We start from the raw sequence: 13,148 nt of genomic DNA on the forward strand, positions 1-13,148 counted from the left end.
AGGCACTTAAGGATAATTCTGCGCACACGAAGACGCATAAGAGACCTGGATGATGAAGCTCAATGGTTAAAGGAATCACTGAAGCGGTGTGAAGCTCTCCGTCGCGCGTCTAGGCGGTACAGTAGGAGGCGAGCTGCCGTGGTTTGCCGAATGCTACAGCAGCTGGCTATCTAGGTGCGCACGGCGTCCCCCGGTCCCCTCCTCCTCCCCCTCCCCCTCCCCCTTGTCCGGAACACTATCTCACCAGTCTGAAGCAGCCACCCTGTCTGTAACAAGTCCGGACCTGTTACTAGGGGCTTCGTCCGGTTAAATTCCGGAACACGTTATCCGGATGTTTGTATTCAGACACAAAGGTCTTACGGACAGAGTCCGGAACATTTCCGTTTTTCATGGCCTGTCTGAAGGGGGCTTATGAGACTCCTTGGTCTGTGTCTGTAGCATCCTGCTATGATGACCTCTTTGAAGAATTCCTGTTGTCTTCTGTGATGTGTAGGTGTGGTTATCTCTGACTTGGTGTGGTTCCTAATAAAAGCTCTCCGCAGCTTTAATTCTGGGTGAGAACAAAAAGCCTCTGGCTCTGGTGTGTATGTTTTTCACCCTTTGCAAAGTTCGTTTATTGATTGTAGTTTGATGATTACAATTTCCAAAGATCGAATCCCTCTGTTTATGCTCTGACTTTTCTGAGGTAATTTGGGAGAAATATAGAAATTACCCAACAGCTTTCATTTGCTTTTTTCTAGACAGTCAAAAACAAAAGAGTAATTCTTTTCAAAATTGAAAGAATGAAGCATTTCAATGAACAAAAACAAAGGTGGCTTCCAGTCAAGACCACAACAATGGTTTGAAGTTAAAATGCAATGTCAGGCTTGCATTGAACCAGTAAGACGGAGTCACCATAGGTTACATCGAGCCAGCCAGGAGATGAACCTAGAAACTTCTGATCCGTAGTCAGACGCGTTATCCATTACGCCACTGGCCCTATGTGTGCAATTAATTGAGACCATAATGCACAATCTCCAGAATCATGATAGTTTGGTTGAAAATGGAAATGATGGGAACATAGAGTGAGAAGCTTTGGCCATTTATCACAAAAAGATGTCCCATAAGTCACAAGACCTGGTATGTGTTTAATTTGAAACAAGCACTATGGCTGTGTCTCAATTCAGGGTCTGCATCCTACGTCGGCCGGATTCGTCGGCCGGTTACGTCACAGCGCCGCAACTAGGCCTGTCCAAATTCGAAGACTCCTTCAAATGCGGTCGACGAATGCGGCCTTCTTTTCGCCTGAATGGATGGGTCCGGTGTATCCTTCAATGGGTAGCATTTCCCAAGATGCCTTGCGGGCCGGCCGGCAGAAAAACGGCAGACAGTGAAGCGGGAGCTGGCGGAGAGGATTGCGCATATAAATGTCAGTATAAACTTGAAAACTGTTAGGTTAAGGACTTTTGGTGATACATGAACGTTATTTTAGTTAGAAATGTTACAGTAAAAGTGCTTGTATTGCGGTCTCGGCTCGTATGTTCGGCCGCTCGGTGTCGCACTTCTCCCGCTACGTTTTCCCCCTGATTTTAATAGAAGTTTGTATTTTAGGTACAAGAGAAAACCAGGGAATTTATTAAGCTTAGGGCGGAGATGGACCACATGATCACTGGAGCAAAGTATTCGGCGGCTGTGGCATGGAGGTACAATAACATCTCATGTTTTAAAAACTCGTTTGAGTTTTTTTTTTCTGCGAAAACATGAAAGGAATAACCCGTTGTCCTCTTTTCTCTGTTTCTTTTCTTACATGTTTGTATTCCGGAGAAAATGGGCATCCAGGGGAAGGTGACAGCGATGACTAGCTTCTGGAGCTGATCAGGGAGGACATGAGGCTGCAGAGGGAGGCAGAGCAGCAGAGGGCACAGGAGAGAAGGGAGACCTTTGACAGCTTTTTACTTTGCTATAAAGAAATGGTTAATAAAGATTAAACATGTACATATAAAAGAAATATCTAAATAAAATCAGTTCTGCATTAAACTCTTGAATTTTATTTTGGTTTACAAATGAAAATTGTTTACTAGAGGGTATCCCGCTGGGTCTGAAAAGTCTTAAAAGGTAATAAATCGGTTTTGGTCAAATAAAGACCCTTAGAAAGTATTAAAAACTATTATCACATCTTTGCTCAGGCTCAGCTTGTCGAAAGTATTTTCTCCGAATTAGCTCTCCAACAGTCAAGGAAATGATTAAAGATCTAAATAAAACTTCGAGCTCCATCGTTTAAAGTTCCTTCTCCCTTCTGCTCAGCGGTTCCACGGTTGCTAGGCAACGGAACGTTCGCCGAGGGAGAGGCGGGAATTCATGAAGGCTAGGCCTGTCCAAATTCACAGCTGTTAACATCCGGTCTACCCGGCCGACGGAGGATCCAGCCCACGTCGGCCGAGTAGGCTGGGTCCTTCGAAGGATGCAGACCCTGAATTGAGACACAGCCTATGTTTGACAGTTATCTGGATCATAAGCCATGGTCTCTGTAGTGAGTAAAGACTTGTGCTATTTGATTTTGTGATCAATTTTAAAGTTAAATGCAACATGAAGTAAAAATAAGGGGGGCTTGTATAGGTCATAACTGTCAGAGGCTACCACCCACAAATAACAACGTACAATAACCTCACTGGACATCAGCATAGTGTCAAAAGAAGTGCCCCGTGTGAGGGTCGAACTCACGACCTTCAGATTATGAGACTGACGCGCTACCTACTGCGCCAACGAGGGCAGGATAGACCTGCCGGTGCAACGTTTTACGTCCCAGAACAACAAAATATTATGCATCGTTCAGTGTGCCTGGGTGGGCTTCTTGTGATCACGTTACTGGTTATTTCCAAAAGTCAGTGAAACACATCCCGACCCAATGTCTCTAGGCTACGATGCAATCTTTCAGCTTTGTATTTGGCTTTCATTTGCATTTTTCTAGACAGCCAAAAACAAAAGAGTAATTCTTTTAAAAATTGAAAGAATGAAGGATTTCCATGAACAAAAACAAAAGCAGCTTCCAGTCAAGACCACAACATTTGTTTGAAGTTACCATGCAAAGTCAGGCTTGCATTGAACCAGCTATGATACGACGGGATCACCATAGGTTACATCAAGCCAGCCAGGAGTTGAACCTAGAATCTTCTGATCTGTAGTCAGACGCGTTATCCATTGGCCAGGATAGACCTGCTGGTGCAACGTTTTACGTCCCAGAATAACAAAATATTATGCATCATTCAGTGTGCCTGGGTGGGCTTCTTGTGACCACGTTACTGGTTATTTCCAAAAGTCAGTGAAACACATCCCGACCCAATGTCTCTAGGCTACGATGCAATCTTTCAGCTTTGTATTTGGCTTTCATTTGCATTTTTCTAGACAGTCAAAAACAAAAGAGTAATTCTTTTAAAAATTGAAAGAATGAAGCATTTCCATGAACAAAAACAGCTTCCAGTCAAGACCACAACAATGGTTTTGAAGTTACAATGCAATATAAGGCTTGCATTGAACCAGCTATGGTAAGACAAAGTCACCATAGGTTACATCGAGCCAGCCAGGAGTTGAACCTAGAATCTTCTGATCTGTAGTCAGATGCATTATACATTGCGCCACTGGCCCTATGTGAGCAATCAATTGAGACCATAATGCACAGTCTCCAGAATCATGATAGTTTGGTTGAAAATGGAAATGATGGGAACATAGAGTGAGAAGCTTTGGACATTTATCACAAAAAGATGTCCCATAAGTCACAAGACTTGGTATGTGTTTAATTTGAAACAAGCACTATGTTTGACAGTTATCTGGATCATGAGCCATGGTCTCTGTAGTGAGTAAAGGCTTGTGCTATTTGATTTTGTGATCAATTTTAAAGTTAAAAGCAACATGAAGTAAAACTAAGGGGAGCTTGTATAGGTCATAACTGTCAGAGGCTACCACCCACAAATAACAAGCTACAATAACCTCACTGGACATCAGCATAGTGTCAAAAGAAGTGCCCCGTGTGAGGGTCGAACTCACGACCTTCAGATTATGAGACTGACGGGCTACCTACTGCGCCACCGAGGCCAGGATAGACCTGCTGGTGCAACGTTTTACGTCCCAGAACAACAAAATTTTATGCATCGTTCAATGTGCCTGGGTGGGCTTCTTGTGATCACGTTACTGGTTATTTCCAAAAGTCAGTGAAACACATCCCGACCCAATGTCTCTAGGCTACGATGCAATCTTTCAGCTTTGTATTTGGCTTTCATTTGCATTTTTCTAGACAGTCAAAAACAAAAGAGTAATTCTTTTGAAAATTGAAAGAATGAAGGATTTCCAAGAAAAAAAACAAAAGCGGCTTCCAGTCAAGACCACAACAATGGTTTGAAGTTACAATTCATTGTCAGGCTTGCATTGAACCAGCTATGGTAAGACAGAGTCACCATAGGATACATCGAGCCAGCCAGGAGTTAACCTAGAATCTTCTGATCCGTAGTCAGACGCGTTATCCATTGCGCCACTGGCCCTATGTGAGCAATCAATTGAGACCATAATGCACAGTCTCCAGAATCATGATAGTTTGGTTGAAAATGGAAATGATGGGAACATAGAGTGAGAAGCTTTGGCCATTTATCACAAAAAGATGTCCCATAAGTCACAAGACTTGGTATGTGTTTAATTTGAAACAAGCACTATGTTTGACAGTTATCTGGATCATGAGCCATGGTCTCTGTAGTGAGTAAAGACTTGTGCTATTTGATTTTGTGATCAATTTTAAAGTTAAAAGCAACATGAAGTAAAACTAAGGGGAGCTTGTATAGGTCATAACTGTCAGAGGCTACAACCCACAAATAACAAGCTACAATAACCTCACTGGACATCAGCATAGTGTCAAAAGAAGTGCCCCGTGTGAGGGTCGAACTCACGACCTTCAGATTATGAGACTGACGCGCTACCTACTGCGCCAACGAGGCCAGGATAGAGCTGCTGGTGCAACGTTTTACGTCCCAGAACAACAAAATATTATGCATCGTTCAATGTGCCTGGGTGGGCTTCTTGTGATCACGTTACTGGTTATTTCCAAAAGTCAGTGAAACACATCCCGACCCAATGTCTCTAGGCTACGATGCAATCTTTCAGCTTTGTATTTGGCTTTCATTTGCATTTTTCTAGACAGTCAAAAACAAAAGAGTAATTCTTTTGAAAATTGAAAGAATGAAGGATTTCCATGAACAAAAACAAAAGCGGCTTCCAGTCAAGACCACAACAAAGGTTTGAAGTTACAATGCAATGTCAGGCTTGAATTGAACCAGCTTTGGTAAGACGGAGTCAATATAGGTTATATGGAGCCAGCCAGGAGTTGAACCTAGAATCTTCTGATCCGTAGTCAGACACGTTATCCATTGCGCCACTGGCCCTATGTGAGCAATCAATTGAGACCATAATGCACAGTCTCCAGAATCATGATAGTTTGGTTGAAAATGGAAATGATGGGAACATAGAGTGAGAAGCTTTGGCCATTTATCACAAAAAGATGTTCCATAAGTCACAAGACTTGGTATATGTTTAATTTGAAACAAGCACTATGTTTGACAGTTATCTGGATCATGAGCCATGGTCTCTGTAGTGAGTAAAGACTTGTGCTATTTGATTTTGTGATCAATTTTAAAGTTAAAAGCAACATGAAGTAAAAATAAGGGGAGCTTGTATAGGTCATAACTGTCAGAGGCTACCACCCACAAATAACAAGCTACAATAACCTCACTGGACGTCAGCATAGTGTCAAAAGAAGTGCCCCGTGTGAGGGTCAAACTCACGACCTTCAGATTATGAGACTGACGCGCTACCTACTGCGCCAACGAGGCCAGGATAGACCTGCTGGTGCAACGTTTTACGTCCCAGAACAACAAAATATTATGCATCGTTCAATGTGCCTGGGTGGGCTTCTTGTGATCACGTTACTGGTTATTTCCAAAAGTCAGTGAAACACATCCCGACCCAATGTCTCTAGGCTACGATGCAATCTTTCAGCTTTGTATTTGGCTTTCATTTGCATTTTTCTAGACAGTCAAAAACAAAAGAGTAATTCTTTTAAAAATTGAAAGAATGAAGCATTTCCATGAACAAAAGCGGCCTCCAGTCAAGACCACAACAATGGTTTGAAGTTACAATGCAATGTCAGGCTTGCATTGAACCAGCTATGGTAAGACAGAGTCACCATAGGTTACATCGAGCCAGCCAGGAGTTGAACCTAGAATTTTCTGACGCGTTATCCATTGCGCCACTGGCCCTATGTGAGCAATCAATTGAGACCATAATGCACAATCTCCAGAATCATGATAGTTTGGCTGAAAATGGAAATGATGGGAACATAGAGTGAGAAGCTTTGGCCATTTATCACAAAAATATGTCCCATAAGTCGCAAGACTTGGTATGTGTTTAATTTGAAACAAGCACTATGTTTGACAGTTATCTGGATCATGAGCCATGGTCTCTGTAGTGAGTAAAGACTTGTGCTATTTGATTTTGTGATCAATTTTAAAGTTAAAAGCAACATGAAGTAAAACTAAGGGGAGCTTGTATAGGTCATAACTGTCAGAGGCTACCACCCACAAATAACAAGCTACAATAACCTCACTGGACGTCAGCATAGTGTCAAAAGAAGTGCCCGTGTGAGGGTCGAGCTCACGACCTTCAGACTATGAGACTGACGCGCTACCTACTGCGCCAACGAGGCCAGGATAGACCTGCTGGTGCAACGTTTTACGTCCCAGAACAACAAAATATTATGCATCGTTCAATGTGCCTGGGTGGGCTTCTTGTGATCACGTTACTGGTTATTTCCAAAAGTCAGTGAAACACATCCCGACCCAATGTCTCTAGGCTACGATGCAATCTTTCAGCTTTGTATTTGGCTTTCATTTGTGTTTTTCTAGACAGTCAAAAACAAAAGAGTAATTCTTTTGAAAATTGAAAGAATGAAGGATTTCCATGAACAAAAACAAAAGCGGCTTCCAGTCAAGACCACAACAATGGTTTGAAGCTACAATGCAATGTCAGGCTTGAATTAAACCAGCTATGGTAAGACGGAGTCAATATAGGTTACATTGAGCCAGCCAGGAGTTGAACCTAGAATCTTCTGATCCGTAGTCAGACGCGTTATCCATTGCGCCACTGGCCCTATGTCAGCAATCCATTGAGACCATAATGCACAGTCTCCAGAATCATGATAGTTTGGTTGAAAATGGAAATGATGGGAACATAGAGTGAGAAGCCTTGGCCATTTATCACAAAAAGATGTCCCATAAGTCACAAGACTTGGTATGTGTTTAATTTGAAACAAGCACTATGTTTGACAGTTATCTGGATCATGGGCCATGGTCTCTGTAGTGAGTAAAGACTTGTGCTATTTGATTTTGTGATCAATTTTAAAGTTAAAAGCAACATGAAGTAAAATTAAGGGGAGCTTGTATAGGTCATAACTGTCAGAGGCTACCACCCACAAATAACAAGCTACAATAACCTCACTGGACGTCAGCATAGTGTCAAAAGAAGTGCCCCGTGTGAGGGTCGAACTCACGACCTTCAGATTATGAGACTGACGCGCCACCTACTGCGCCAACGAGGCCAGGATAGACCTGCTGGTGCAACGTTTTACGTCCCAGAACAACAAAATATTATGCAACGTTCAATGTGCCTGGGTGGGCTTCTTGTGATCACGTTACTGGTTATTTCCAAAAGTCAGTGAAACACATCCCGACCCAATGTCTCTAGGCTACGATGCAATCTTTCAGCTTTGTATTTGGCTTTCATTTGCATTTTTCTAGACAGTCAAAAACAAAAGAGTAATTCTTTTAAAAATTGAAAGAATGAAGGATTTCCATGAACAAAAACAAAAGCGGCTTCCAGTCAAGACCACAACAATGGTTTGAAGTTACGATGCAATGTCAGGCTTGAATTGAACCAGCTATGGTAAGACGGAGTCAATATAGGTTACATCGAGCCAGCCAGGAGTTTAACCTAGAATCTTCTGATCCGTAGTCAGACGCGTTATCCATTGCGCCACTGGCCCTATGTGAGCAATCAATTGAGACCATAATGCACAGTCTCCAGAATCATGATAGTTTGGTTGAAAATGGAAATGATGGGAACATAGAGTGAGAAGCTTTGGCCATTTATCACAAAAAGATGTCCCATAAGTCACAAGACTTGGTATGTGTTTAATTTGAAACAAGCACTATGTTTGACAGTTATCTGGATCATGAGCCATGGTCTCTGTAGTGAGTAAAGACTTGTGCTATTTGATTTTGTGATCAATTTTAAAGTTAAAAGCAACATGAAGTAAAAATAAGGGGAGCTTGTATAGGTCATAACTGTCAGAGGCTACCACCCACAAATAACAAGCTACAATAACCTCACTGGACGTCAGCATAGTGTCAAAAGAAGTGCCCCGTGTGAGGGTCGAACTCACGACCTTCAGATTATGAGACTGACGCGCTACCTACTGCGCCAACGAGGCCAGGATAGACCTGCTGGTGCAACGTTTTACGTCCCAGAACAACAAAATATTATGCATCGTTCAATGTGCCTGGGTGGGCTTCTTGTGATCACGTTACTGGTTATTTCCAAAAGTCAGTGAAACACATCCCGACCCAATGTCTCTAGGCTACGATGCAATCTTTCAGCTTTGTATTTGGCTTTCATTTGCATTTTTCTAGACAGTCAAAAACAAAAGAGTAATTATTTTAAAAATTGAAAGAATGAAGCATTTCCATGAACAAAAATAGCTTCCAGTCAAGACCACAACAATGGTTTGAAGTTACAATGCAATGTCAGGCTTGCATTGAACCAGCTATGGTAAGCAGGAGTCACCATAGGGTACATCGAGCCAGCCAGGAGTTGAACCTAGAATCTTCTGATCTGTAGTCAGACGCCTTATCCATTGCGCCACTGGCCCTATGTGAGCAATGAATTGAGACCATAATGCACAATCTCCAGAATCATGATAGTTTGGCTGAAAATGGAAATGATGGGAACATAGAGTGAGAAGCTTTGGCCATTTATCACAAAAATATGTCCCATAAGTCGCAAGACTTGGTATGTGTTTAATTTGAAACAAGCACTATGTTTGACAGTTATCTGGATCATGAGCCATGGTCTCTGTAGTGAGTAAAGACTTGTGCTATTTGATTTTGTGATCAATTTTAAAGTTAAAAGCAACATGAAGTAAAACTAAGGGGAGCTTGTATAGGTCATAACTGTCAGAGGCTACCACCCACAAATAACAAGCTACAATAACCTCACTGGACGTCAGCATAGTGTCAAAAGAAGTGCCCGTGTGAGGGTCGAGCTCACGACCTTCAGAGTATGAGACTGACGCGCTACCTACTGCGCCAACGAGGCCATGATAGACCTGCTGGTGCAACGTTTTACGTCCCAGAACAACAAAATATTATGCATCGTTCAATGTGCCTGGGTGGGCTTCTTGTGATCACGTTACTGGTTATTTCCAAAAGTCAGTGAAACACATCCCGACCCAAGGTCTCTAGGCTACGATGCAATCTTTCAGCTTTGTATTTGGCTTTCATTTGCGTTTTTCTAGACAGTCAAAAACAAAAGAGTAATTCTTTTGAAAATTGAAAGAATGAAGGATTTCCATGAACAAATACAAAAGCGGCTTCCAGTCAAGACCACAACAATGGTTTGAAGCTACAATGCAATGTCAGGCTTGAATTAAACCAGCTATGGTAAGACGGAGTCAATATAGGTTACATCGAGCCAGCCAGGAGTTGAACCTAGAATCTTCTGATCCGTAGTCAGACGCGTTATCCATTGCGCCACTGGCCCTATGTCAGCAATCCATTGAGACCATAATGCACAGTCTCCAGAATCATGATAGTTTGGTTGAAAATGGAAATGATGGGAACATAGAGTGAGAAGCTTTGGCCATTTATCACAAAAAGATGTCCCATAAGTCACAAGACTTGGTATGTGTTTAATTTGAAACAAGCACTATGTTTGACAGTTATCTGGATCATGAGCCATGGTCTCTGTAGTGAGTAAAGACTTGTGCTATTTGATTTTGTGATCAATTTTAAAGTTAAAAGCAACATGAAGTAAAACTAAGGGGAGCTTGTATAGGTCATAACTGTCAGAGGCTACCACCCACAAATAACAAGCTACAATAACCTCACTGGACGTCAGCATAGTGTCAAAAGAAGTGCCCCGTGTGAGGATCGAACTCACGACCTTCAGATTATGAGACTGACGCGCTACCTACTGCGCCAACGAGGCCAGGATAGACCTGCTGGTGCAACGTTTTACGTCCCAGAACAACAAAATATTATGCATCGTTCAATGTGCCTGGGTGGGCTTCTTGTGATCACGTTACTGGTTATTTCCAAAAGTCAGTGAAACACATCCCGACCCAATGTCTCTAGGCTACGATGCAATCTTTCAGCTTTGTATTTGGCTTTCATTTGCATTTTTCTAGACAGTCAAAAACAAAAGAGTAATTATTTTAAAAATTGAAAGAATGAAGCATTTCCATGAACAAAAACAGCTTCCAGTCAAGACCACAACAATGGTTTGAAGTTACAATGCAATGTCAGGCTTGCATTGAACCAGCTATGGTAAGCAGGAGTCACCATAGGGTACATCGAGCCAGCCAGGAGTTGAACCTAGAATCTTCTGATCTGTAGTGAGACGCCTTATCCATTGCGCCACTGGCCCTATGTGAGCAATGAATTGAGACCATAATGCACAATCTCCAGAATCATGATAGTTTGGCTGAAAATGGAAATGATGGGAACATAGAGTGAGAAGCTTTGGCCATTTATCACAAAAATATGTCCCATAAGTCGCAAGACTTGGTATGTGTTTAATTTGAAACAAGCACTATGTTTGACAGTTATCTGGATCATGAGCCATGGTCTCTGTAGTGAGTAAAGACTTGTGCTATTTGATTTTGTGATCAATTTTAAAGTTAAAAGCAACATGAAGTAAAACTAAGGGGAGCTTGTATAGGTCATAACTGTCAGAGGCTACCACCCACAAATAACAAGCTACAATAACCTCACTGGACGTCAGCATAGTGTCAAAAGAAGTGCCCGTGTGAGGGTCGAGCTCACGACCTTCAGAGTATGAGACTGACGCGCTACCTACTGCGCCAACGAGGCCATGATAGACCTGCTGGTGCAACGTTTTACGTCCCAGAACAACAAAATATTATGCATCGTTCAATGTGCCTGGGTGGGCTTCTTGTGATCACGTTACTGGTTATTTCCAAAAGTCAGTGAAACACATCCCGACCCAAGGTCTCTAGGCTACGATGCAATCTTTCAGCTTTGTATTTGGCTTTCATTTGCGTTTTTCTAGACAGTCAAAAACAAAAGAGTAATTCTTTTGAAAATTGAAAGAATGAAGGATTTCCATGAACAAAAACAAAAGCGGCTTCCAGTCAAGACCACAACAATGGTTTGAAGCTACAATGCAATGTCAGGCTTGAATTAAACCAGCTATGGTAAGACGGAGTCAATATAGGTTACATCGAGCCAGCCAGGAGTTGAACCTAGAATCTTCTGATCCGTAGTCAGACGCGTTATCCATTGCGCCACTGGCCCTATGTCAGCAATCCATTGAGACCATAATGCACAGTCTCCAGAATCATGATAGTTTGGTTGAAAATGGAAATGATGGGAACATAGAGTGAGAAGCTTTGGCCATTTATCACAAAAAGATGTCCCATAAGTCACAAGACTTGGTATGTGTTTAATTTGAAACAAGCACTATGTTTGACAGTTATCTGGATCATGAGCCATGGTCTCTGTAGTGAGTAAAGACTTGTGCTATTTGATTTTGTGATCAATTTTAAAGTTAAAAGCAACATGAAGTAAAACTAAGGGGAGCTTGTATAGGTCATAACTGTCAGAGGCTACCACCCACAAATAACAAGCTACAATAACCTCACTGGACGTCAGCATAGTGTCAAAAGAAGTGCCCCGTGTGAGGGTCGAACTCACGACCTTCAGATTATGAGACTGACGCGCTACCTACTGCGCCAACGAGGCCAGGATAGACCTGCTGGTGCAACGTTTTACGTCCCAGAACAACAAAATATTATGCATCGTTCAATGTGCCTGGGTGGGCTTCTTGTGATCACGTTACTGGTTATTTCCAAAAGTCAGTGAAACACATCCCGACCCAATGTCTCTAGGCTACGATGCAATCTTTCAGCTTTGTATTTGGCTTTCATTTGCATTTTTCTAGACAGTCAAAAACAAAAGAGTAATTATTTTAAAAATTGAAAGAATGAAGCATTTCCATGAACAAAAACAGCTTCCAGTCAAGACCACAACAATGGTTTGAAGTTACAATGCAATGTCAGGCTTGCATTGAACCAGCTATGGTAAGCAGGAGTCACCATAGGGTACATCGAGCCAGCCAGGAATTGAACATAGAATCTTCTGATCCATAGTCAGACGCGTTATCCATTGCGCCATTGGCCCTATGTGAGTAATGAATTGAGACCATAATGCTAAATCTCCAGAATCATGATAGTTTGGCTGAAAATGGAAATGATGGGAACATAGAGTGAGAAGCTTTGGCCATTTATCACAAAAAGATGTCCCATAAGTCGCAAGACTTGGTATGTGTTTAATTTGAAACAAGCACTATGTTTGACAGTTATCTGGATCATGAGCCATGGTCTCTGTAGTGAGTAAAGACTTGTGCTATTTGATTTTGTGATCAATTTTAAAGTTAAAAGCAACATGAAGTAAAACTAAGGGGAGCTTGTATAGGTCATAACTGTCAGAGGCTACCACCCACAAATAACAAGCTACAATAACCTCACTGGACGTCAGCATAGTGTCAAAAGAAGTGCCCCGTGTGAGGGTCGAACTCACGACCTTCAGATTATGAGACTGACGCGCTACCTACTGCGCCAACGAGGCCAGGATAGACCTGCTGGTGCAACGTTTTACGTCCCAGAACAACAAAATATTATGCATCGTTCAATGTGCCTGGGTGGGCTTCTTGTGATCACGTTACTGGTTATTTCCAAAAGTTAGTGAAACACATCCCGACCCAATGTCTCTAGGCTACGATGCAATCTTTCAGCTTTGTATTTGGCTTTCATTTGCATTTTTCTAGACAGTCAAAAA

The 13,148-nt window shown here is 42.2% G+C and overlaps 13 non-coding genes across 13 annotated transcripts; all 13 read right to left on the reverse strand.

Annotated features, from left to right (window-relative positions):
• Positions 1-2,675: 2,675 nt before the first annotated feature.
• On the reverse strand, positions 2,676-2,749 carry trnam-cau (transfer RNA methionine (anticodon CAU)). Its single transcript has one exon. It is a non-coding gene; the product is annotated as a tRNA-Met (tRNA).
• A 2,136-nt stretch (positions 2,750-4,885) lies between these two features.
• On the reverse strand, positions 4,886-4,958 carry trnam-cau (transfer RNA methionine (anticodon CAU)). The gene has a single exon. It is a non-coding gene; the product is annotated as a tRNA-Met (tRNA).
• Positions 4,959-5,329: 371 nt separating this feature from the next.
• Positions 5,330-5,402, reverse strand: trnar-acg (transfer RNA arginine (anticodon ACG)). Its single transcript has one exon. It is a non-coding gene; the product is annotated as a tRNA-Arg (tRNA).
• A 374-nt stretch (positions 5,403-5,776) lies between these two features.
• trnam-cau (transfer RNA methionine (anticodon CAU)) lies at positions 5,777-5,849 on the reverse strand. The gene has a single exon. It is a non-coding gene; the product is annotated as a tRNA-Met (tRNA).
• A 1,243-nt stretch (positions 5,850-7,092) lies between these two features.
• Positions 7,093-7,165, reverse strand: trnar-acg (transfer RNA arginine (anticodon ACG)). The gene has a single exon. It is a non-coding gene; the product is annotated as a tRNA-Arg (tRNA).
• A 374-nt stretch (positions 7,166-7,539) lies between these two features.
• On the reverse strand, positions 7,540-7,612 carry trnam-cau (transfer RNA methionine (anticodon CAU)). The gene has a single exon. It is a non-coding gene; the product is annotated as a tRNA-Met (tRNA).
• Positions 7,613-7,983: 371 nt separating this feature from the next.
• trnar-acg (transfer RNA arginine (anticodon ACG)) lies at positions 7,984-8,056 on the reverse strand. The gene has a single exon. It is a non-coding gene; the product is annotated as a tRNA-Arg (tRNA).
• A 374-nt stretch (positions 8,057-8,430) lies between these two features.
• Positions 8,431-8,503, reverse strand: trnam-cau (transfer RNA methionine (anticodon CAU)). The gene has a single exon. It is a non-coding gene; the product is annotated as a tRNA-Met (tRNA).
• A 1,255-nt stretch (positions 8,504-9,758) lies between these two features.
• Positions 9,759-9,831, reverse strand: trnar-acg (transfer RNA arginine (anticodon ACG)). Its single transcript has one exon. It is a non-coding gene; the product is annotated as a tRNA-Arg (tRNA).
• A 374-nt stretch (positions 9,832-10,205) lies between these two features.
• trnam-cau (transfer RNA methionine (anticodon CAU)) lies at positions 10,206-10,278 on the reverse strand. Its single transcript has one exon. It is a non-coding gene; the product is annotated as a tRNA-Met (tRNA).
• Positions 10,279-11,533: 1,255 nt separating this feature from the next.
• trnar-acg (transfer RNA arginine (anticodon ACG)) lies at positions 11,534-11,606 on the reverse strand. The gene has a single exon. It is a non-coding gene; the product is annotated as a tRNA-Arg (tRNA).
• A 374-nt stretch (positions 11,607-11,980) lies between these two features.
• trnam-cau (transfer RNA methionine (anticodon CAU)) lies at positions 11,981-12,053 on the reverse strand. Its single transcript has one exon. It is a non-coding gene; the product is annotated as a tRNA-Met (tRNA).
• An 812-nt stretch (positions 12,054-12,865) lies between these two features.
• Positions 12,866-12,938, reverse strand: trnam-cau (transfer RNA methionine (anticodon CAU)). Its single transcript has one exon. It is a non-coding gene; the product is annotated as a tRNA-Met (tRNA).
• Positions 12,939-13,148: the final 210 nt, after the last annotated feature.

Source organism: Nothobranchius furzeri, chromosome 18, assembly GCF_043380555.1.
Source record: "Nothobranchius furzeri strain GRZ-AD chromosome 18, NfurGRZ-RIMD1, whole genome shotgun sequence".
In the NCBI taxonomy this organism is placed as follows: Eukaryota; Metazoa; Chordata; class Actinopteri; order Cyprinodontiformes; family Nothobranchiidae; genus Nothobranchius; species Nothobranchius furzeri.